This window comes from Channa argus, chromosome 1, assembly GCF_033026475.1.
Source record: "Channa argus isolate prfri chromosome 1, Channa argus male v1.0, whole genome shotgun sequence".
Taxonomy (NCBI): Eukaryota; Metazoa; Chordata; class Actinopteri; order Anabantiformes; family Channidae; genus Channa; species Channa argus.
In genome coordinates, this window is record NC_090197.1 from 44,738,852 (window position 1) to 44,765,149 (window position 26,298).

At 42.1% G+C, this 26,298-nt stretch overlaps 1 long non-coding RNA gene across 1 annotated transcript in view; it reads right to left on the reverse strand.

The window, feature by feature from the left end:
* Window positions 1-1,745: 1,745 nt before the first annotated feature.
* LOC137138392 (uncharacterized) overlaps window positions 1,746-26,298 on the reverse strand; it is a 57,144-nt gene continuing 32,591 nt past the window's right edge. Inside the window, exons 2-3 of the long non-coding RNA XR_010915948.1 lie at window positions 3,905-4,030; window positions 1,746-2,502 (exon numbers count right to left, since the gene is read on the reverse strand). This is a non-coding gene — a long non-coding RNA (uncharacterized lncRNA). The remainder of the gene's footprint in view (window positions 2,503-3,904; window positions 4,031-26,298) is intronic.

Here is a 26,298-nt window from a genome sequence, read left to right on the forward strand (position 1 = left end):
TGGTCAATGACTGTATGAAAAAGGTTATAGTAAGATAATGAAAATTATATTAGTGTAAAAGTTTGGATCGCACTTGATAAATTAAAAACATTAGGATCACTTGTACTAGCTAAATGCTCTTTCTACTAAATTGAAAAACAAGGAGAAACTTTGCATCTAACCGTAGTAAACTGGGCCCTAACCTAGTTTTTCAGAAGAAAAATGAGTTGAGCAGGTACCTGGGCTATGCAAGTAATATAATAGCTTCTGTAAACATGTTTTTAAAGGATTGAAATTGATTGGTTGTCTGTACCTCTTGCATAATTCTTTTACAGTTTTTGATTATTTACATGACATTTGAAGGTCATAGCTATGGGAAAACATACAGCATTATGCGTCTTAGGAAATCTGAATTAATTTAATTACCACAAATGATTCTACTTTTTAAATTTAAGTATAATGCAGTTAGCTCTCTGACCTGATAGTTGTTGTCATATGCAGTATGAGCTGTTGGGGGGGCTGTGGTTCTGTGCAGCTCAGTCGTTTCGGCTTGTGTCTGCAGACTCCAGTCCTCCCCAGCCTGTGGGTTAGAGGTTTATTCACAGTGAGAGGGCCAAAACCAAGGGAGCTGTCTGACATTTAATCATGCCTCCGGCGCATGCTGGATGATTAGCATCTCTGTGGAAAACAACAGTAACAAGTGCCAAATGCAGGATCCCAGACAATCACCTGGCCGTGGCGCACACAGTCACCGAGGCCTCGGTAATCAGCACAAATCAGGTCCTGCGGTTCAGTATGTTACCTTGACAATCACCACAATGCAAAGCCCCCTAATGCTGGGTTTGTGCCTGTGAATAAAATAAAGGCGTAGCTGGATGGACTGGCTTCATTTGGACTGAATAACGTTCTGATTTCTGCCTTATCAGCCGTGGCCTTTCAGATTTCCTGTAAAAGCCTGATGGTGACACAAGATGTAAGTAGGGAAACAGAGTTGAAATAAATGATTTGGAAATCCAGGAGTACTATATCCTCCCTGTAGATACCAGAGGATACTGTGAAGGTTGATATTCCCTCCAGATGTTTGGATGTTTACTAGGATCTTTAAGATAAATTCCAGCTTTTCCTGCTGAGTGAGTTTAACGTTTCAATAACATTACAGAATGTTTACAACCAGTGTTCGTTGATTTTTTTTTTATTTTAACACCTTTGTGAAATTTGCTTATTTGCACATCAAGAAGGCACAGAAGAGCTTTAGCACTTATCTGCAGTTTGTTTCTATATGTCTCTGACAAATATAGGTCCAATGTTTGCAAACTACACTGGACTACACTTGTTGACAGACTGTTTAGGGCAGATAACATTCGGTTGCTTTATTCCATCATTATCACAGTTTATACTGAAAACAGTTGCCTTCTGCGGCTTTAAATGACACTGATGAGATCACTGAATGAATGAAAACAGTAAAGTTGCAGGCGTAAAACAATGAGATCAAGGCCACTGAAACAATGTAGTGCTGAGAAGAACGGCACACTTGGTGATAACTGTGGGATTGAGTGGCACAGCTTTAGGCCACCAGAATACTGGCGTATCTATTTACACCCGAGATAAATAAGACACTGAAAGTGCACCCAGCTATTGTGATGAAATTCAGTCGATTAAATATTGTTTTACACTCTGAATAATTACCAACAGGTTCTGATTTTTTACATTTTATTTGAAGATGTCATCTAGATCACTGGCTCATGAAACATTTACACCATCAAAACAATGCACTGTCTCATTTTAGCAGTCTCTATGATAAGAAGCCTGGTGAGTTTCCAATCTTCACAGCTGTCGCGCTTGTGCGAGCAGGGTTATTGGATGTATTGAGGTCACTTCCTCTGAGAGCACTGTGGGCACTGAAGCAGTGCTCTAGTCAGTGGCCTGGACCATGTAGCCGGAGGTAAAATGGACTCACCAGTCAGGAGCTCAGCAGCAGAGCGTCTCCCCAAAGTCCCTCGGGTCGAAGCAAACGATTACTGTGTCCGTAGCCTCAGTGCAGGAGCAGCAGCTGGAGTTTTTTTCTGCTCCTTGTGTTTTAGGAATAAGCCTATTTGCAATGACAAAATTATCACCCACCAGCAAACATCAAAATCAAAATGACAGTTGTGGATCGACATGAGCTGTCAGTCAGTGTTATCATCTTCTCTGCCTTTGCAGATATTTCACAAGTTTCCTTTACAGTCTATCTACTTAACCTCTGGTGAACTTCAGTTAACTGGAGCATGACCACATGCTGCACTTCACCAGAGATCCCACTTGGCTTTTACTTCGGACTTTCCACCTCTCCAGAACCACATTCCACCACTGTCCACTCCACTTAAGAACCACTGCCAGTGGTGTTTAAAGGACAGTACCAGTGATTTTTCTCTGGGCAAGACAACGAACCCCCAACAGTCCATTTCCATCCCCAGCTGTGCAGTGCCGGTTCATTCCGGTAGAAATTGGGTAGGTTTGCCTCAGGAACAGCATCCGACATAAAAACTGGCAAAAGAACATGCAGACAATGATCCGCTGTGGTGACCCTGAACTCACGGCATAAGACGAAAGGAAAAAAATAAAAAAATAGGACTGTACTAGCATGTTGTTCACTCTAACTTGCAGCATAATTTTATGGTGCAGGCAGCTTTTGCTACAGTACAGTACAACACAGGTACCACTGAGGACAATTCTATCATAACATATATTCCACAGTGTGAAACACATACATTTAAGTTTTTCAAATTCTAAATTTGGAAATGAAAGCCACAAACAACAAATACAAATTGAAAAATAATTTTGATAAAACAAATACTTTAAAATGGGCTGGTGTGCTAGGACACATGACTTTTTTATTTTTTTTGGTCAAGATTCTGGCTGATTAAAATTACATTTGCCCCCACTTTGTTTTTAGTGTGATGTGGCCTTGTCAGATTTATTTTTTGTACATAAATGTTTGGTAACACATTTCTTTTAAAGGAGCTAATAAAATGAGTTGCGTTGTCGCTTTTACTGTCTTCTACTGTCTGAGTTCCTGTTTTTGAGATAAACACCTTGTTTACTCAGAGCTACCTGATTCAGCTCCATCACCAGAAGAGATCAGATCCTCTCCAAAACACCTACAGTTCATCCTCCCTCAAGCTCTTGTACAGCAGTTACATAAAACACATCTCCCAACTCCCAACTACATTAAAAGCCTAATGTGCTATGAATCAGAGACAACAGACTTTGGCAAACGTTTCTCCACATTAAGTAAGTACATGTGCCTATATCACAATAAAAAAACATTGTCTCCTGTTGTCAATTGTCAACTATAAGAAATAATATTTCTACATTTTCACATAGACTTCTCAATTTACACTCCTAACCCAGTTTATCTTGACACTCTAATTAATGTAAAGTATGAAGTATGTTTTACTTGAAATTCATTTTGTGAAATAAGTCAGTACACAGAACATTATTGAATCCATTATTTGATAAATATTGTAGTTATGCTTTTTGACTTTCAAACGTAATTTTAAATCTGCCCTTTTATTATCTTGCATCAAGATGTTTTTAGTGGAGCTTATGTAAAATTGATCTTACCGTGTTGGTGTTTACAGTATAGACTTGATACACACTTGAAACGTGTGTGTGTGTGAGTGTGTGCATGTGTGTGCCTGTGTGCATGCATGCACTTGGCAGATGTTTGCTGTACGTGGCAGCTGAAGGAGCTGTCAGAAGAACAAGCTTTACTGTCACTTTGCGGGCTTTGTAATTTACAAATGATATTGCTTTCTCGCTGGTGACAGCCTTCCAACGCTGTCAACTGGCAACACAAGCCAAGTCATTTGTCCACTTCCTTCAACTCCCCAAACACAACCCCATCCCTCAGCTTTGAAGGTCAAGGCCACAACGGAAGACTCACCTGGTAAATCTTTAATAAGTCAAAGAGTCGGCCCCATCTGGAGTTCAGCAGTTCATTCCAGAGCAGCAGGGGAGGTGGGAGCGTGTCCGGGGGGATTCTCTAAAACCTTCTGCAGCCAGTTATTCCCTTTAAAAAAGAATTATAGCAAAAATTACAGCTTCTGACAGCCCAGCTGTTGTGCCAATTTCATGCCCGCAGAAAATACGCGTGTGAGGTGATGCAATCCGGGTGTTAGACTGCATTTCTCAGGAGGCAATGCAATGAAAGAGACAAAGGGATTTACTTAAAATAGAAATATGAACTGTACACCTGGAGTAAGAGTTTGTGCCTTCATCTGAGATGAACAGGGGTACTAGTGCACAAGGTTACAATACGTCCCCACTTCAATCATGCTTATGTTTAATGGATGCTTCCATTGTCCTCATTGGTATTTTAATATGTCACAACTTTGGTTAATACTTGGCAACATGCAGTTCTCTGAAATACTGTATAGGTGCAATTTTATTTACATTTACGTAATTCTGAAGGAGGCCTTTGTTTCTCCACCTGCACTCCCAAAAAACGATTCAGGGTCCATATGATGCAATAGTCTCTACAGTGACGTGTATGTAGAGTAGAAACTAGAGTATTCAGCACTGGCAGAACCAATAAAGGTTGCTGCATTGCATAATTTCAACAAATGCCAATGAACGGAGGTAATGTGATTGCAGCAGTGATTAATTGAGCCCAAAGCACTTTAGTTTTTAACAAAACTGCCGAGAAATAAGAGAGAAAAAGACAAGCTCAACAAACTGGCAGATGAATTAAAAGATTGAGGGAATGGACAGGAATTAATTACTTTTGTAATGTTTGCGGATTCATGTTTGCCTCTTTGTGTCAGTTGTAATTACGCAGGCACCTATGGGAGAGGGTGGGGAGGGAGATGAAAGCGCTGTGAAACCAGGACATGAACAAAGCCTGAAACAGAAAGACGGGGCCAACACTTGAACACCATGCCACGAAAGACAGCCTTTAGGGCTGTTTTATTCAGCTGCCAGGAGCTTTTTAGGATTCGTTTTATCTGCTCTGCCTTCCCACCCACCCACACACCCACCCCTCTCGATGGTGCTCCAGATGATTTGTGTCCAGTTTTCACTCGAGCCAACACAGCATCTAAAAGCAGACACGCTCAGCCTCCTTCTCTGCAATCAGCCCGCCTGTCTTGTGTTTGAAAGCTGTTAAACCTATTTTCTGCCTGACTGGGTTTGTTCGCATTTAAGTGAAAGTCACTTCAGGTTGTATGTTTCAAAGATGAATTTTATACATATTTTAATACTTACAGTTCGATCTTTTAATCTGGATTTTTCTTATCTGGGCGACGTCCTCGATTGAAAATATTTTGTGACTGATAACAATAGCAAACACCATAGTCCATGAATGAGTTCACCTTAATAGGTGGGATTCGATTGAGGAAGTGATATCTTTTTTTTACATCCGTTTACCTTGTGGATATTTTTCTTTGTTGTTTGTAGTAAATGAAGAAGTATTAATCTGCAGCTCATTTGTCTTTGCTTGGGCTACATGCTCACACCATGTGCTAAAATGCATATGATGATAATGCAAAGATGATGTTGCCTATGGTAGTTATCATGCCGATTATGTCTTAGCCTTCTAGTTTAACACATTGACCTACTTACATTTGTGTATCGGCACTAATCACACATAGTGATTCATTTCATAGTGAATTCATTGTATCCTGAGGGGACATGAAAGCATGAATCATATTTCACTGCACTCTGAGGACCGCCAACCTCTGTTCAACATCAATTAATAATTCAAAAATGTAAATCTTGACTATTTGTTTTAAGCATTAAAGAAACTACTAATTATTCTCAGTCGTTCTCTCTTATATGGCATTATGAAAACCTACTGAACCTAAGGTTGCCTTTTAGAACCATAATTAGGTTGATGGAAGCTGAAAACCGCTTACTGAATGACTTTTTTCTTTCCAGACACAATCTTGAATAGTATATTTAATGCAGGGAGAGAGGCTGGAGATTGGAGAGATTGGAGGACTCGACCACTGTTGTGCTCAAAGAAAATGTTTTCCTAGAGATCTATATTAATCTTTATTAGAAAGTAATCTATTCTGTCTGGTACTTTAAACAAACCTTTGTCGGGCAAAATCCAGTGTGTCAGTATTTTACAAACTCGTCGGAAAATAAGAAAAAATAAATCAAAAGTGTACTTAATAACAGTACTTGAATACAGTGTATTGTTAGTGTATGATTCAATTCGCTCATTTTGTTCCTTTTTTTATTAGTTGTGATGAATATTTGAGTGTTGTTAAAGCTAGTAATCTTGCTGCGGGTGCACTAACAGTGCGATCACTCCAAGCATTTCTCTACATGCTATGTATAACCTGATAAGATGTGCCTTCAAAAGCCCCTCTAGGGATCAACACAGTTGAATCAAATTTAATGCCCAGAACATCTGGGCTCTCAAAGATCCTTTTAGGGGTTCTTGGAACTCCCTGTTGCTGGCTCCTGTGTTCATCATCAGACCCAAATTAGTGGCATTACTCTCAGAGAGCCATCTCATAGATGGATTTCTTGTTGTGTGTAAAGCCTCATAGGGGAATCAGTGCGCTAGGTGGCCATCTGTCTTCGTACTTTCTGCCTCCTGAGCCATTTCCCCAGAAATCAACACCCTGTCGTCTGAATCAAACCCACCATCGAGGTCTCTAAACACTGCTGAATGTTTATTGCCTATGAGTGCACGCTGGACTTACACACATATCATTCTGCAGAGAACATTACAGATAATGCCATCCCAAATATCTTTATTCATGCTGTACATTACCCCATGGAAGGATATATAGCAACAAAGGTGGGGAAGACATTCACCTTTTTACATCTCTGGGAAACACTGTAATCAATGGTGGTCCATTGATTACTTGACCCATATGCTCACGTTATCTCAGTATCCTCTTCATGACAGCTCTCTGTCTAAAATATCTAAAACCAAATTATTACATTTCACATTTGAGAGGATGTAGTGGGAACACAAATGTATCAACAGATATAAATATTAGAGCCCAGCACTTTACTGTGCTAATTCTGGATGGGAGAACTTTAAGTAAAATCTATCATGATCATGGAGAATAGCAGCAATAGATAGAAGAACAAAGAATAGATTATACACAACTCAACATGTCACTCTGGAACCCAAATACTAATGATGGACCTTATGTGTACAAAATGCAGGTTAATATTAATAGATATACATCAAAAACTAATAAGCTATCCGTACATTTTAACATACCCTTTATATTTAAATGTTTTATTCACTCCCCCAGATGTCATTTTTTGCCGCTTTGATTCCAAATTATTCCATAATGTAAAACTGAACATACCTTTTCAAAAACAAAACACAATCTGTGATCAAATATGAGCTGCCAGAGTCCTCTGCATGCCATTGGTGAGGGAGCTGGATTTCATTTGATCAGATAATTTACAATCCCAAACAAATATTGATACTGATATTTTGATATTATTACTCTATTTCTCCATTGTCCTTTTTTGCACCTGGTCATGTTTTTCTCCCATCTGCTCACTGCCTTTGAGGACAATGACTGGGCTCACACGCCCCATGAAGTCACCAGCCAAATTGGCCAACTTTGTTTTTGGAACCACAGACCAAGTTGGCCTCCCTGTGGAGTGGCACTTGGAAATTTGGTGCACCCACTGTTCTGCTGCTAATAGTATGGCAGCAAAGGCCGCTCTGGCAAATGAGTCCCCCCACCACTCCGTTGAGTTTTCCTGTTTTGCCAGTGACAGCGCCAGCTCAGCAGGACAAGGCTGGAGCATGCATATTTGGACTACATAGCTTCTGCTGCTCTTTGGTGCTTTTTGTTTTCTTTTTTGACTTGGTTGTCTTTCTCTTTGACACCTTTAACGTCCACTGTTAACCATGTCTTTAAAAATAATGTTCCATTAAGTGCAACATGGTCATAACCTTAGACAAACATTATGTTATGAATAATTTTATGTCTATAAAAACAGCTGGATTTGCCCTTGGTTGCTTGAGGTTCACACACTTTGTGACTAAATCCAGTTTGACCTCCAGGGGGCACTGTTGTACCAGGCTGCATCACAGTGTAAATGCTGAATGAGGAGGGAAATAAAAGGTTAGGCTGTTTACCTTCCATCTGTGTTTGTGTCCTGCCTTTGAAAGACAATGGCACTATATTCCTTTCCAATCTATGTTCTACCTGGAGAAAAAGGCGGTGAGCATGGCACTTTTCCCCATATGGCAAATTAAATCAAAATCCTATTATAGAAGAACAGATAACACTCCCACAATTCAATACCACTACTGTATGACCAAAACAGGAAATACGGTACATGTTGACCACAAGATACATTTTAGAGAGGATTATTGACCACTTCTCACTGAGTCCATTAATTGACACCGCACCTTATTTCAAATTATAGCTACTCTGTTAATAGAACTGACAAGCTCATTTGAATTATAGCTGAATTACTGGAGGAATGTTGATCCCAGTAGGAACAATAGGTCTGATCCCAGTCCAGGGAAAGTAGCATATGTAATTAGTTAAATGTTGCATATGTTGTCTGTGTTTTAGAAGCGGAACTGGAAGCCTTCAGATAATGCAGAATGTGCTGTATAATTTTCTTGACCTTGCCCTGACTATTTTATTGCGTTGCTGTCCTCAACATCTTTGATTGGCCTGCCGCTCACATCTTACCTCCACTCTTTTCACCACTTAAACCCACTCGCTCCTCAGGTATTTGAATATGGATACCATCTTTCACTGTGTTATTGGCCTCCTTCTCCCCTCCCGTCCTTCATTACAAATGATCTCTCAGCACTAATGAGTACACGTCTAAAAATACCCTCCTTGTCCAGAGCGCTCGACGTGTCATGGTGCGTACTGGGCTTTAACAGATGTTAATGGTTATGGAACATCAGACTGGTGTAATGAATAGAGGCGCAGCTACTCTGACTTCATTTAGTGAGAATATTTTAATATTCAACATGCATTCGCACCCACCCACTGAAATTCCACAGCCATAGATTTAGTTTAGACATCCCCTACACCCCTCCTGGCTACCTTTTTAACATACTGGTGGTGTTCCTGTTGCCACGGTAACACCACATGACCTTTCTTGGGAGGTTGAGCTCATGTCAGTTTGTTGCTCGAAAGATTTCATACAAGCTCTCAAGCTTATTGGTGGTCTTTGCAGCTGGAAATGTTCTGCAGTTTGATGGATGCGGGAAATGTTCCGACTGGTCTCAGGGTGAAAGAAAACGTAAGGCAATGCACGGAGCCATCATCACCCTTGTCTAATTAACTGACAGGGTGCACTCATTGCCTGCATGGCCTCCCAATGACTCAATTCATGGAGAAATGTGTGGGCACGGCCATGTTTGCTTTTGCCAACTTTCTCCATGGTGGAAAAAAGAAGTGTACTTCAAGTTTAGCTTCACTTGCGATATATTAGCAGCTAATGTTGGAGTGGGGACAACCCAAACAATTTTTACCATCTAACCAATACTACAGTGTGTAGTATTTTGCATAAATGTCATAAAAAAGATGTTGGTTTAGATTGAAATGCTTATTAATTAAGAAATAGAAAAGAACTATAGCTTGAGAGTTGAGGATTGTCGAGGTCTGGCCCCCTTTGAACAGTTTTTAATGTAGCACTGCTCTCTGTGATTAGATATTTGGATGTAGTTAAGAGTAATGTGATCTTATGATGAGGTGTCACCATTTGCACAGAATAAAGTCTGGAAGCAGAGGGGAAGCAGCTAGCCAAGCTCTTTCCAACACTGATTAATGCATCTTAAAATGTTAACTGCAGCTAGTGACAGCTATAACAGCTTCTGTGTGGACTGAATATGAAGTTGCTGGGATGGATACTGATTAGGGTAAAACTAAAACAAATTCTCCACCCCTCCAGTCCAGTGGGATGATGAACACAACGTCAGGCTGAAGCTGAAATTTGTTTATCGACAATGACTCAAACTCTGCAGATCATGTTTGGATTAGAGTTAATAGATGTTACTTAAAAAGTAGTTCATTTTACTGAACTCACTGCAACACAGAAAAGAGGGAGGACTTCAGAAGAGACTGTCTGTATGACCATTGAACAGATTGAAGGCAGAAGGACGGAGTGGTCCAGTAGTGGTAGTAATCTTTTTAATCTAACATCCAGGAAAGTTTCTTCATCTGACTGACACCACTATCACACATTCTTAAGTTCATTTCTTCACCTGAATTGGTCAGAGAGGAACCATCAACGAAACGCCTACTGTGGACAAAGTAGTCATGCTTTGTCTGTATCATGCTCTGTTATTGAGTCTCTAGCGCTTACTAAGGCGATCAGCAATGAGGCCACTTTCAAAACCTGGACACGCAACAGTGATGCACGATGACTGTTTGGCCAGAAGAACACTCCAGATGATTTCATCAGACTTATGAGATCATTTTGACCAGATCAAAAATGTCAACCCAGCAGAATCTCCAGTATGAGAGTCAGCTGAAGCGGGGCCACACACCCTTTCCTTCCTCCGTGAGAAACTGATGGGAGAAATGAACAGTGGACCTCCCCCAACATTCCCGCCCAGGGGTTTGAGCCTAATTCAGGCAAGATGTTGGATGTTCAACAGCCTCGGTTGTGGTGCTGATTTAGATGAAATGTCGGTGAGCTGCAGGAGCAGACCTCTCCGGAGAGGTTTCATTAGATATTACAATCTAAGCTTCCTCCAAGGCCAGGGTCAAAGATGGATCTTATTTGCACCTTATTTCATGGCCAGGAAGATAATCGACCCGCGCAGAGTCCATCTGGTTCACATGGAGGTCTTGTTTAGAAATGGCCTTTGTAGCACGCAATGCAGAAAACTATGCAAACCCCCTAACTGAGAGCAGAAATAAGGACTATGAGCAGGGAAACAAAGAAAGTCACTTTAGCTTCAGCGCTGTATCCAGATCAGAACATTTCTCGTAGCTTGGTGGCTTTAGGTTGACAGCCTGCAACACGTGACAGTGTCATGAGATTCCAGGCCCTGGCTATCAATGAGAGTCTGTTGTCATTGTACAGTGTTGCTGAGCATGATAATGCCACTCTAACCCCCCCCCCACTTCTGTCCTCATGGTCTGCTTTGTGTCCTTCACAGGTGGTAATCAGATACATTAGACTGATTGTGGAACAAACGGCCTGGGGCAGGCCAGCTGCCCAGGAGTACGGTTTCAACCCTTAAAATGATGATGTCACCACCCCCATGTGACAGGGCTCAATTTCACTGTCAGATCAATTATTCACAGCATTTAATTGGATCAGCTGAATCCAGATCGCTCGAGGGATCCATTTCCAGTAACAGCAGCTGCAAATAAACCCTGAGCCAGCACACAAGACATAAGCCTCCAGATCAATATGAGCACAATATCTGACTACAGCACACCTCACAGACTTTCGAGAAGCTACCCAAATGACATGCAAGTTTGCCTCAATGGAAGGAAAAAATCCATACGTTAAAGTATACATTTGCTTTTTTGGACGAATCGGGGCTGCTCCACACTGTAACATAGGATGAAGGGAGGGGTGGGGGTGATGATCTCAGAGCACTGGGTGAAGGCCAATCTGTGATGTTGCCGCATCCATTAATCACACAGTCATGTACAGTGGCGTTCACAGCCTCTGAGTCATCACTTATTCCCCTGGCCTCTGCCTCACTCCTGTCTCCAAATCATTATAGGCCTCCCAGTCAAAAATGGCGTTTGTGCACAACTGGAAGTCCTACCCCTAGTTTCAGGATAGGGAATATGGTGCAGAGAGCTTTGCATTCACAAGGTGGGGGATCAAAACACAAGGCTTACATCTCTCTGGAGAAGGAGAAAGAGCAGCCCATTCATTTTCTGTCCTAGCATGACAGTGACACATGCCGTGGTCTTGGGAAAGTTTCTTTTCTAATTGAACACATTCAGTCAACACATTTCTCCTTTCACATGAAACCTACAGAGTCTGACTTGTTTCAAATGTTCCCCAAGTGTTAAATGCCTCTTTATTTATAGTCCATTCACTTAATGCCTGACTCAATCATATCAATAGGTGCATTTGAATGTAAGCAAATAAGCTGTTAACTAATCCAATGTACACCCCAGTGAATAGTCATGTTAGTCACTAAAAGCCTATATGTTGCTGATTGAAAAGATTTATATATAGCCCGTGGTTCACATCATCATGAAATTACCCTGAAGTCATGAATACATCTCTTTCATTCTCCCCATGTGTGGAGTCTTACACCACCTAGAAAGGCAAAATTCACAAAGTTCTCAGTGTCTTTTGGCAGGTCTCCAGACATGTACTCTGGTAAAAAGATTTCAAAAAGAGCGTAGCTGAATATCCATTCATGTAATGACCTCTGTCTAGAAAACATTGCCTTCTTTGACTATCGTCAACTCAGCCGTCTGCTTCAGGTGCCCATAACCTGAATGAGCACCTATTGTTGTACACTTGTATTCTTGAAGATACTAATCTTTTTTAAAGTATAGGTCTTTACATTTTGCCTCTTTGTGACTGAAACTTAAGTGCTCAGGTACTTCCTATGAACATTATTAACATTAGCAGCAGAGCAAGTCTTGTTTCTAAAGGGAGCTAAACATGATTAAAAATCAAACGTACTTCTGCATGGATCACAGTGAGCATAGAGAGTGCTGATTAATGTTTCCCAGGGTCTAATTCTATTAATTAAATGTGCTGAGAGGGTGAGGCTCAACTCAGTACATACAACCAGCAGCTCCACATGGTGCAGCGACCTTGTGACTGGTGACCTTTTCTGTGTTTCTCTTCAACCCAAGGCAACATGCTCAGACTCGGCTAATCGGCTTTGTTCACCACTCAGCTGTGGCTTTAATAAGCCTATTGATCTGGATATGCATTGATCCAGTGTTCAGGCTGGAGTCGGTCTGGGTTAGCAGGTTGTGCGGGTAAATGGTGAGTGGAGACAGGTTTGGATGTGCTATTTAACAAGTGGGCGTTGCCTTTATGTTCAAATTCAGATTATTCAAAAGGACAAAAGCAGCCTTCTATAACCAATACATTAGCCATAGTCATAGGTAGCTTGGAATAAGAAAACATGGGGTTAATGAGCTTTACGCAATCTGTGCATTGGACAATCTGTGTCATTGTACCTGTCCATCTGTATGCAAGTGAGGACATCCCAGTGATTAACAGCTCACAGTGTATGGCTTTCCCGTTATTGAAGATGCGGAGCGTGGTAGGCGTGGGACAGTTTACATATTCATATATGTATATGATGAAAGGGGCATTATGTTAGGTCAGCAGAGACACCCCTGTGGAATTCACCGGCTGGCTCTGCAATAATAAAGTGTTGTGTGAAATGCTGCGTGTGTCAAACGCTGCTGTTCATTCACCACATGAAAAATGTGATTCAATTTTGCGGTTGGGTTGTCACATAGGCTATAATGTTTAGTTAGTCATATGGGACATCATAAATGGAATGATGGGGGCTGTAGTGGTGTGAAACATTTCGGAGGGGATATGTTCTTGGTTTAAAAAATACATTGCCTGATTTGGTGCAAATCTGGTGATGTCAGTCTTAGTTTGTTGGTTTGTGGTTAATGATTAGCTATAAGTTAATAAATGTATGTGGGAGCTTTGGGTTGATTGCCATGTCATTTAGTTTAAAAACATCATTTGAAGGATAAATTGCTAGAACTGATGATCATTTAATTTTCCCTTTCTTTCCTTAGCAAAGACATCTGTTCAGTCTGACAATTTTAACTACTATGGAAATATAACCCAAAATGTGATGTACACGCATGTGGACGCCAGGTCCTAAGAGGTTAGTATTTTAATGCTTCCATTAGTGTTGAGCGAAAACTCCCTGAGCACAACCACATATCTGCAGAGCTGCAGACTCCCATTGTTTAGAAGCCGCACTGACAAAAGTCACTTGATGCTGTGCTGTGAGAGATGGTGAGCTCATGACTCATGTTTAACATGACAAAATAGGCTGCCTATTTTTTACCACTTACATAAACATTCTCTATTGTGCCCTGAGCCCTGACAAGTCTATTTTAAAGTATCCAGTCAGAAAAGGCTCTGAGACTGGGCTGCTGTCAGTGTTGCACACAAATCCTGGGAGAATCCTGAAAAACAGAATGAGTCAGATACTGATTAGCCAAGGCAAAGAATTTCCTCTTAAAATCATCTTAATGGAGCCACACCTTGTTTACTCATGATTGTGCTCCCCGCTCCTGACCGACATTCGGAGGGAAGATGATTGCTATCTCGCATACTGTAAATCAGTCATCATGGTAGCTATGATTCCCAGACTAAAAAAAAAAACAAAAAAAAAACAAGCCACTCAACTCTTTGGTAACAAACATGACCTGACAGGAGAAAAGGCTGGAATAAGAGAGCGAGGATAGTCAGAGACGCTGACACTGGGTTAAATACATTCAAGTTGCAGAAGTGAATTAGGGCAAAAAGGGAGCTCAAATGGAACAGACAAGCCTCGGTTCCTCCAGGGTGATTATGAAACTAGCCTTTACAGTGAAATGATTCTCCATTCTGATGTTTTCATGAAACATTTCTATTTCTGGACTATCCTAACCCTCACTAAGCAAGCACACAAACATCAGATCATACTCAGCACGCTGGACATCACTCCGAGAGTTATTGTGGATGGCAGATGTAGTCATCCAAACATGCAAAGAGTACACATGAGTGTGTTCAAGGGGACATGTGCTCTCACAGATGAATATGCATGCACAAAAAAGCAGGGGAGGACACTATGCACATGGTGAGATTGAGATGTTTTTTGTGCTCAAGCAGACATCCTTTATTAACATTTATTTATTATGCATATACACACACCCTGGCACACAGTGCAACCCTCTTCCCGGTCTTCACATGAAAGACACATGTTAAGGTTGAGTAACATCAACGTTGCATAATCCTTTGTTTTCTCTGGAACGGATCTGAAAACTGTACTGAACAAAAAGTCATTCAATAACTGATTCCGATACCCCCCACCCCCACATACACACACTCTTGGCCCTGTGGCAACAAATATTTCATGTTCTCCTTCTCATACTGAGTGAGATCACCGGTCTGTGTGTGTATGTGTTGCAAATATTCTCAGCTCCCCCAGCCAAGTCTGCCCTGCCCCCCATCAGACAGCAAAACACTTGCATGTGTATTTTTTGGCCTGGAGGAGTGACGAACAAAAAGTAACAGTTGGTGTGCATGTGTGCGTCGTCTTCTTGTGCCAACATGTTTTCTGTTTCTCTTGTTCGTAGATGTGTGTGATGCCGGAAAGCTTTGTGTTTCTGGATAGCGAATCTCTGAGTGCTCTCTGGCTGCCGCCTCTGAGCAGGGTTAGAGGTCACAGCACATATTGTCCCAATATGGAAACCGTTCTTCCAGCTCTGCAGCACAAAGGCTGGCCACACTGAGCTCTTTGTCACGACTGCCAAAGATCCCAGTCAGGTCAACAATACTGCCTCCAAACCAATTAACAAACCATTTTCATTTGGATCCCGAATACACACAAATAAAGGTGCATTTTCCAGACTGGTTGCAGTAAAAACATGTACACATGCTAAAATTTTCCACAATTTTGTCTGTCTGTAATCTTTAAAATAGCTCCAGAACCATCTGGCTCAGCTCCAGCTGTTATGAGAGGATGGAGAGGAAGAGATTTGCTAGGAAGAGGGTGGGGGAGTGCATAAAAGGATGGAAATGTAGGGAGAGCCACAGAGGAGGAGGGGTATTTGCTGTAAAATCCTGTTATGCAACCCCTTTTCTGTGGCTGGCATACTGTTAAAAATGGAGGAGAAAAACAGCTTTGCAATTAGCTCTCAGTGTCCTGAGGGTCCTGGTCTCCCCCAATCACAACACTCTGTCCTGCTCTCCCCAGTGTGCGTGTTGCTAAGCAGATGATGTGACTCAGGAACACACACTGCTATTCTTATAGTGTCAGTGTGGAGCAGACACACTGATAGCAATGCTCTGACTCTGTCTGCATGTGCGCTGATGTTTACTGGAACAGACCACTCACACAAAAGCAGCCAGGCTGAGTTGTTGTTTTCTCCGCCTCGGCTGCTGCTGTATAAGTGCTGTGAGAGTCTTTGCTTTTTTCTTATATTTTGTTTACGGCAACCTAGGGTGTGGTCCCTATACACGGGCGCTTCCTCTGCGGTGACTGGGGTGTTTATGGGTCTGGCCCTGTTTCCTAACTCTCAGATAAGGACCACCCAGCAAGGCCTCATCATTCCAAATCTGTCAGCAGTGAATGATCCCTGGGGAGGCTCCAAGATTCTTATAGCACAGCAGTGATGTAATTACTCAGCATTTATCAAAGCCACGAGAAACACGATCATGAAAAATATCATAAACACTCATACATAATAGCAGGGAACTATTTCCTTTGGCTTGATGACTTGGTAACATGACTTTATATACTGTGGCAACCTCTTTTATAAATACAACTTGGAAGCATGTGTCCCCTCAGGGTGTGCTGTTAAAAGGGGCAAAATATGTCAGGTTCAGGCAATCCAGTCTTTTATCTTCATTGTGCCACTAATTGTTAGAGTTCTTTTCAGAGGCAATCCGAGCCGAAACTACGTGGTAGTGTAACATGAGTCTCAAAAGATGCGTTTGAGTTTGTGCAATTAGGTCAGGCAGCACTAAAAAGATGCTTCACAGAATCACAGAAGAGAAGAAAAATCTACTGGTTGTGTAAAAAGAAAGAGGGTGCAGAGGCTGTATTTCATTGTTCCACATGGCCTAATGGTCTCCATTCCTAGTGTGAATGGAAGGAATTTGTGCGAGTTTGTGATGCATTATTTAAGAGTAAACACGGCAGAGACAGAGAGGCCCAGCGGTGGTGGGTAGTATTGATTGTGACAGGCCAGAGGAGACATGCACACCTCTCTTAAGTGTCTGGGGCTTCACACAATGCCCCCACAAATCACTTTTATTGCTCCAGCTTTGGAGTCTCTGCAGTCAGCAGCCTATCAGGCAAAGCAGCTTGGCAGACATAGCTTGCGGCAGTCCCAACAGTGGGCCTTAACGCTATCAATCGATCATTCATCACTATCCCCTAAGAAACAAAAACAAGCAGCCAAAAGACAACTGTGGGTGGGAGGCAGCTGAACTGGACTGTGTCACACAGCTCTTGGCTGTGCGGAAAAACCCTGTCAGGTTTTATTTGGGAACAGTCCATGGCCTGTTCTCTGCAGCAGAAATTGAAACATTTGAGCAGAAGAGGGAGAAGAAAAGTAATGAGAAAAACTTTGTAAAAGAGGTCAAATGAAATGTGGCCCCCCCAGTGCCCCCTTCTTCTCTCTGCTCCCTCCTTCCTCCAGCCCTCCTTCACATTCCTCTCCCCTCAGCAGATCTGGCATGCCCCACAGGAGGCGGCGGCAGCGGCAGCAGCAGCAGCACAGTAATCTTTTCAAAAGGGCGGATTTGAGTGGCCGCCAGGGCAGCCGGCCAACTATTTCTCATTTGGAGCTGGCCTGGAGATGACCCTCCTGTTGGAGCCCCACTCTCAGGAAAAACAAAAGCGCCAGCACCGAGTAAGGGAGCGCCTTGGCAACGCTGGAGAGCAGGGCACAGACTAGCAAAAGGAAAACAGGGAAACCGCACGCCTGCTCACAGGAACATCTGCACTGCCTTCCTGTGTAAAAAGAAAAAAATAAACTTAATACTGTCTACATGTGCCCAAGAGGCTTAACAAAAACATGGGCTGTGTTTCATTCTTTCTTTCTTGGGACTCAGTCTGCATTTTTTTTCGCCTTTTGTCAATTTCCCTCTCTGTCTAACAATTTTTCTAAGCCCAACAACCCCCACCATCCTCTCTTCCCTTCCCTTCCCTTCCTTCTCTGCAGCCCTCCACTGAGCCCTGGCCTCTTGCACTTTCAGTGGAAGCCCACCCTTGGCTTGGGAGGAGCTGGTCGAAGTCTCTGTTATGCTTCCTCAATGATGGATGTACAGGAAAACTAAGAATCCAAGTCTAGCATTCCTGCTTTTACAGTGGGGTGAGCGGGTGTAGAGAAATGGGGGGAAATTCCTGAGCATCTCTGTAATCGTGTTTGACAGAAACTGCAAGGACCTTCATCCAAACCTGTGGTCAACCCCCAGACAAGAGTGCCCAGTAATTATCTGGGTGTTTCTTGCAAAAGTAACAGAAAAAAAATGCGGCTTCCAGAAAAAGTGAAACTGAGAAAAAGGATAGGACATGTGGAAATGTTTGGAGGCTTTAAGACTTTGTGAGTCAGACCTGAGACATCAAATTCCACATGCAGGGTTCAGATATCGTGTCTGTATGCAATGTTTACCGCCACACTCAGCTCTTACTTGGCCACTGGGCCAATAAGACGCCCCTGTGGCCAGCTTTAGGGAGGGAGCAGGGGACAACAACAAAGAAAGCTCTTATGTTTTCCCTGTAAAACCCATCTCTCACCCCCACCTCCCTCCCCCTTGCACACATACACACCACTCCAAAGAAAAAAAAAAACAACGCTTCAGTAAAAACTCATCACACATCTGCCAGACCCGCTGAGGCCTGCCTCCAATTATCCGCCCACCACGCTGGAATCCCAGGAAGGCTCTGTCCGGCAAAGCGTTTGATGTTGCCACGCAACATTTGACAGAGAACAGGGAGGCTTTGAAAATCACAGCGTCAACTTGCTTGCCAAGTTTGACGTGAAGAAAGAGGGGTATGGTGGTGGGGTGTGGGGATGCTGTTGGGGGAGCCAGACAGGGAAAATGCCATTAGATGGATAGCAGCTGCTGACACCTGGAAAACATTGCTTTAAATGGGCCCAAATGTGGCGGCGCCCTCGCAAACCTCAGCCAAGTGGTCAGCATTAAGTCTTCTGAAGACTTCTGCTGATGTGTGCAGAGGAGAACTGAAGAGCACGTTGCGACAGCATTTATACAAACTAAAACCACATTTGAATTTTACGGTCAAATTCCTGAAATGGGCTTTTTATGTCTACAGTATCCTTCCAAACACTTTAGGGGGGCTGGTGGCTTAGTGGTAGCACATGGGGTTGGGATACAGAAGGCCCCACCCAGCCACCAAGGGTGACCCTGGTGCTGGTCCTGAGCCTGGATAAAAAAAAGGGAAGGTTGCAGCAGGAAGCCCATTTTGCATCACAAATGCCAAATCAACGTGCGGGACTTGTTCCGTTGATGACCCCCAAGGGAGAAGCCATTGATCTTTGATCCTTCCAAATACTTTAAGTTTGATTTGTTTTATGTTGAGCAGAGTGTAAGGATGTACGTGATCATCATTTCTTCTAAAATGCTAGCAATTAGATCTTAATCATTTCTGTTTCCAAGAGGAAAGCTGGACCAGCTCCATGTAATTCCTCTTTCACACTAATTATGGTTTTAGATCACAATGATGGAAGTGAAACTGCAGCCCTTTGCTGTGAACCTCCCAAGACAAATAAGGTCACTGCAGCTCCAGTTTGTTTGGAGTCTTTTCCTATTTCAGTATCAACACCATGATCTGGAAAGACACCTTGGAGACTGTCATGAGAAGCAGTGGCAACGCTTCACTTTAGTGACCCAGCCACAGCTCCGACATAAAGGAAAACAAGTACAGTAGAGAAGCTGCATTCTTTCCCACGATAACTGGTAGAGCGGTGTAAGGCCAGATTAGTTTAAGTGCAAACAAACACTATTGCACACCCTCCCTCCCACACACAGACACACAGACACACACACACACACACACCTACACACACACACAAAAATTCTCACCCAACTCACTGCCTTTTACTGCTGTCAGGTTAAAATGTCACATCTTTAAAAAAGTGTCCTCAGTCCATGAAGTGAACATAAGGTTTGTGATCTTTACTGTGAAAATTGTGCAAAGATCACATTAACTTTCATTTCAGACTAAGGTTTCACAAAGACACACCTGTTCCTAAGGCTGTTTGAGGCGTAAACAGTGATGGTGGCAGTTAATGTATTTCTCACCTGTGTAGACCTGGGTTTTACTGGCTATGAACAAATGAGGATTACCCAAGAAAACACTCCAACATTCAAACAAGCTCAGCAAGATTTCCCCACTTTGTTTGGTATAATTACTCGTAGTGGTCCTTGCTGGAAGGTGACTGACAAGTCCCATATATGCTAGTGAGTTCTAAGGCTACATTGCTCCCTTTGATTGTAGCACCACATTTTCTGATACTAAAGTAAGGTCCGATCACATGGTGTAAGAATATCATCAATGCCTTACACAAAACAGCAATTGGAAACTGAGGAATGACACCCACTGTTGTTTCCTGCAGGATAGTGGCAGTAGTGATACTTGACGATGCCCTGACTCTTTGTCTCGCTCCATTTAAGCTGCGGATTGTGTTACACGGTCTCTTCCGGACCAGAAAAGATTACATTGTTCCCTGTGACGTGCTGGGCCACGTTATCTGTTCAAACAGGTCCAATTCACCAGAGCTTGCAAAGATGCAGGCCTGTTTGGCAGAGACGGCACGTAGAACATATACAACATGTGACTCACATGGTGGGTGACATGCTGAATACATTAACAAGGAGGGTGACACAGGGAATAGAGTTTGGAAACAGAAGGGCTCTTTTTCCAAGGCTAAGAGTAGGGATGTGCTCATATTTAATGAGCGGGAACCAGCGCGTTTTTGCTTGACTTGCATGACATAAATTATGAATTATGAATAAACTTTCTGTTGAGAGACTGATTAATTAAGCTATTTGTAGCAGCTCAGTAGTGATACTTGTTAGTTGAAATTAGATAGGGTATGATAGAGCTGCTTCCACTTACATCCTTGCACTAGATACAAAATGGCATAAGCAATGAGTCCATTGTGAGGAGCTTTTGTTAGCTAAAATATGAATAAATGCGCAAAGTAACCAAATTGTGTTTGAAAGACTTTAATGAAAGGGCATCAGCTGACTGTCTACAGCTGCTTTTGGCCCTTCAAGTGGTCTCCATGGCAACAGTGCTTCCAAACCTGGCCAGTGCCAGCCTCACTCCATCATAACAACAAATCCCATTGATGCGTCTCTGGAATGCGTTGACCTGTTTCTAGGTTCCCCTAGAAACCTTTGGCCATTTGCACAGCTGCTCTGTGCCGAGTGAATGTACAGTCTCAGTGTTGAAACTACTAAACCACAGCGAATACAAAGGTGAATCCCCTTGGTCGTTAAAGAGTTTACTGTGCTTTGCTTTAACCATTTAAAGATTGCTCTTGAGTCATTTATAAAATTTATAATTCACTGAGGACAGACTTCAGTGCCTCCACGTAAATCACATGGTTCAAGATATTGTTCAAAAATGAAAATGTGTATTTAATGCCCTCGCTATTCATTTTTCTAGGAGCTTAAAAGCTATTTAGCACCAATCCAGCTGCATCTCAATCATTTGACACTAAGCTTTTCACTCATTAAGATGTAAATGCTGTTGTCAAGCAACTGGCACATCATTAGTCAAAAATTAATTACTTCTCTGTGTAAAGCAGCTTCTCAATAATAAGTCAGTGTGTAAATAAAGACTGAAGGGGGCCTTGAAGTCAGTCGGGGCGAGGTACGTACGGTGGATCCACCAAAGGATAAGTGACATTTTAGAGAACTTAATGAGAGATTGTTTTTGATGGTTACAACATGTAGTAATTTCTGCGTATACCGAAACTTTTAACAGATCTCTGGGGAGAGCACATTGAACTTGCTGCTCCCTTTCATTGTAAGCTTGCACCATGAGGACTGGGTAAATGTTGCAATGTTTCCCGCTGGGAGCGATGAAGTCAGTGCTATGTTTAGAAGTTTACTCACGGTGTGTGGATGATGATTCTGTCTGTTCACATGTTAGAGAGAGGGTCTGATATGGCTATTCTCATCTTGCTCTAAAAGCATCTCTGGAAGCCTAACTCGTGATACTGAGTAACTCTAATCAGCTACTTTATTGATCTTGTTTCCCTCATTGGCTGCTCGAGCACTGAATGTATGTGTAGGGAACAGTGTGGTCTTTGTGTGAAGTCCCCCTTCCCCCACTCGACCTCCTTCTATCAGTCGAGGCCAGCAACTCAATCTTCAAAATCACGAGCTCCCCTCCTTTCATCTAAGCAGGTAATAATACCAGCTGTTGCCATGGCTACAAGTCACAACCAGTCTCAAGACAGCGCAGGCAAGAGGAGGGGATGGTGGGTTCCAATCACCAGGATGACTCAATCACATCCAGAATCAGCTCAGCTGCACACAGTCAGTCTCTTCCTCTGTGCAGCGATTCTACAAAACAAGATTTACTTATCTCGCTCCCATTCTGCTTAACGCTGTATATCAGGAGAAAGCGGGAAATGCTTGACCAGGGCTTAGAATCTCATGTTTAACTGCCTGTAGTGGGGAGCAAAAAGCCTTCACTACCAGTTACTGTATGCACACAGCCCATTTGGCTGCTAACTCACTACTGATGCTATCAGCCAAAAAGAAAATATAGGCAACGGGCGTCATGACAAGATGAATGTACAGCAGTTTCACAAGGTTCACTAATACAATTTAACCTGCTTAATTACTTACATTTACTTACATTTAGGTCTTATACAGTACATTTCAAATGTACTGTCTGTTTGCCTGTTACCTTTCTCGTTTTGTCCTGATTTGTTTCGTCTGTTCCCCAGTCCTTTTATACCCTGCTCTCCCCAGTGTTCTCTGCCGACTCGTGTTATGTGTAAGCGTGTGTTAATACCCCTGTCTGGACTGTCACGGTTTGGGTCTGGTTGGTTTGGTCTTTCCTTATGTGGTTTTGCATTCCTTGTCATGTGTTTTGGTCCCTCCTTGTTACGTGGTTTTGTTATTCATAGTTATGTGGTTTAGTTATTTCTTGTTATAGTGGTTTGGTTCTCCTTTGTTAGGTTTGCATTAGTTTATCAGTTTATTAGTTTATTTATTTACTTTACCCTGTTCCCTGTATTAGTTACACTTGTTAATTTCCCATCTTACCTGTGTATTAGAATTAGTTAAGGTCTAGTCTGGTCCCTGAGTGTACCCTACCTTGTGTTAGTCTTGTGTGTGTGCACCCCGTTGTTTGAATAGCTGTCATAGTCTGTCGTTTACCCTGTATGTGTTTAGTTTATTGTTTTGTTACCTTTAGTTCTTTGCCCTCCTCCTGTGGAGTGAGTTTTAGTTGTGTTAACCCTCCTGTTTCTTTATTAATAAATACCCCTTTTCTTTATACCTCCTCTTGCCGTCTCCTTACTTGGGTCCTTGTAAATTACTTATACAAAGTGTAACACAATAGACTATCCACACTATAATGGAAAATGTATCATAAAGTATCTGTCAATGCATTATAATACGCTCTAAAATATTTGTGTCGTAGACTCTAGCGTAGTTGTGATGTTGCATAAAGACATTTTAATCATTTTCTAATGAAATAGCCGTAACAATAATATAAATGGTTAGTTTTAACTATCGTAAATGTCTTCATGAATAATTTGTTTGTTTGCTTAATAAATGGCTTGCAACACACTATCCTGAATATTCCTAGCATGAATTATGGCCTTTTCTGCAAAGAAAAGATGTGGGAACATAGCTTGCCACATGTTTAAGAGGATTTTATAAGGATTCTTGGCTTCTGTAACGGATGAATGGGAGGAAATGTTCTGAGCATTATCAGTGCTTCCATCATAGGAAGGTCAGACACATCTTGCTCTTTTCCTTTTTCCTTTTGTTCCACACACTGTTGCTTACCAGTGGCCCTAACATTTTAGGTATTGTAAAACTATATTGGTTTTCCCTTATGGCCACTTCATCAGGTTGTCCTGCTCTTTGCAGGAAGCAGAGGTATGATCACATTATCACGTTTAAGGAAATACCACTGTAACATGGTGCTAAAAAGCATGTTGATAACATTTATATAATCGTACACTGTCAAACATTTAATAAATCTATATGTGTAAGTTTTGGATCCATAGTAACTCATTAACAAACCATGTTTTTAGCCATTTATTGTTTTTGTTGTATATATGTTGTATATGTATGTATGATGCAGACAGCTAAAGAATAAATAAATGTTCACTGCATTAGTTGTGTCCATCCACCCATCCATTCATTTAACCCCAACCCTGTTAGACTGTTGCTACGGCAACTGGGAGAGTGAACCAGCATAAAAATGTGATTCTTCCATTAAACTACAATGAGTCCTATTCATATGCATTCCTTATCACCTCCATTGCATGTGACAAGAATACACAGTTTTACACAAGCTTTATAGATGAACTACTGTATGTAGTGTAACATAAGAGGAGGGAAAATAATTCCTCTTAGTTAATCATCGAGATGTTTATATTTTACCCAGTTGTGGAGCATCTGCCATCCACCTACATTCAGTAGTCTTCCCACAGATGTTATGATCTTTTCAAAATTTAAAAATAAAATATCACAGAGAATAAACAGATGAGACATTATGAAAAGGTAATAAGCTCTCAAAAAGCCACCCTTCTCATTATAATATATTCAACCACACAATTAGCATTGGTTAATTAGCATTGGTAACATACCTCCATCAATCCAAACAACAACAATACCTCCAGTTTTCTTTGAAATGCAAAACCACTGGAAATGCTTTGTCCTGAACATGAAAGACATTTAAAGAGCAAAATAATATATTTCCCACAATGCTTGTCTCATCAGTATTATCATTATTCTTGTGAATAAGGAGCTTGAGCAGTCTCTTGCCAACGTGTATGAGGGATGAATCACTTCCATTCCCAACCCCCGCTTCCTCATGCATAAATTCTCATTTGTTCTTGCATTAGGGTCATTCTGCAGTAATTGTTTGTTTTACTTCTGATGATTGAATAACAACCTTGCGGCGGTGCCATGCTGTGTTTACCACATGTTGCTATGGTTCATGGGCTCCTTTAATTGGATTTTTTTGTTTCCTGGGAAACAAGGTAACCCACTGTATTGCTCAGCAACCTTACCATTTTACCCTGTGTGTGTGTTCAGATGCACGCTGGCAGATTTGTATTTCAGATTCATCAAGCTGATCCTAAATATAACTAAATGAGGCACTAGAGTGCGAAGAAAAAAAAAAACACATTTTGGAAGAGAAATTAAGTCCAATATTTCAGACACTGAGCGGCACACACAGAACTGTGTTGGGGCATTTAAATTTAGCTATGTAGTTCGGGTATTCGTGCAAGAGCACCGGGTGAGTGTTTGTGTGCAGGGAGACAGGAGAGTGCTGTCTCTATGTGAACTGATGGGTGAATAATTACAGAGATAACACACAAGCTGTTAGCTTTTTGCTGGCGATGGTCAGGGCAGAAAGAGAAAGCTCTGTGACGAGCGGCATGTAATTACCATGGCTCGCTGCCTCGACTCGGCCCCCAGGAGCTGGACACTCACACGCAGCCCTCCACATAAACAACTGCAACAAACAGCAGCAATACAAAAATGTCCTTGAATTTGTCACTCGGGCTGCAAGCAGTCCTCTATCAGAAGCTTCCAGACTCTTGGTCCACTCGATGCCTGAGTGACTAATCGCTTTAGAGGAGTGGAGACCAGCAATGCCCAGAGGCAGATGTGGTAAAACCACTGCTTCACTGCAGTTCTTAAGTTTGGGGTGGGGGGGGGGGTGGGGGCACAAGGATAGCATGGAGTGAATGACAGAGAGGCTGTGAGAAATGAAGGGTTGGCAGGAGGATGGGAGGCATGATTAGGATATGAAAGGGAAGACTGTTAGGGGTTCCAATAGCATATCAACACCCACCTGACTACAGGAGGTGATATCTGGCCATGTAGGCACTCGCTTCTTTCCCAGTTTTTCTCTTTTCCAATAGTGTGCAGGTGCCCCCATTTGAAATGGGTGTATTCTTCTAAGGAATGAACAAGACTCTTTGCAGGATGTGAATCACGCAGGATGAGCGCCATGCAAAATTGATAGTGCTGCCTGCAAACTCCTCAATTATATAAGTTTGCCCGCATTTATGAATCTATTAATGCCTCTGCAGTGCTCTGTTTACAGCTCTATGTGCATTTGTGGATGTCTCACGGCTCTGCACAGCTGGTGTTTTGAGAGATGAAAAGGAGTCTGTCTCTCCCCTTTATCTGATATAGGAGATGATTGGAATATTAATGGACCACGCAGAACAGAGCACAAGCAATGCCCAGGCACATTTATTCAGCAATCAAGAGGAAGTGGCGGAGCACAGACTGAATGTGAATAAAGTCAAACAGTGTTGTCACTGGTGTTGAAACTTGTACAACTGCTATTTGGTGTGTTTATTTGAGCATCTTTTCACAGCTTTTTATTTCAAGTTTGGAAAAATCTTGAAAGTATAGGACCAAATGAGAAAACCCACTAATTCA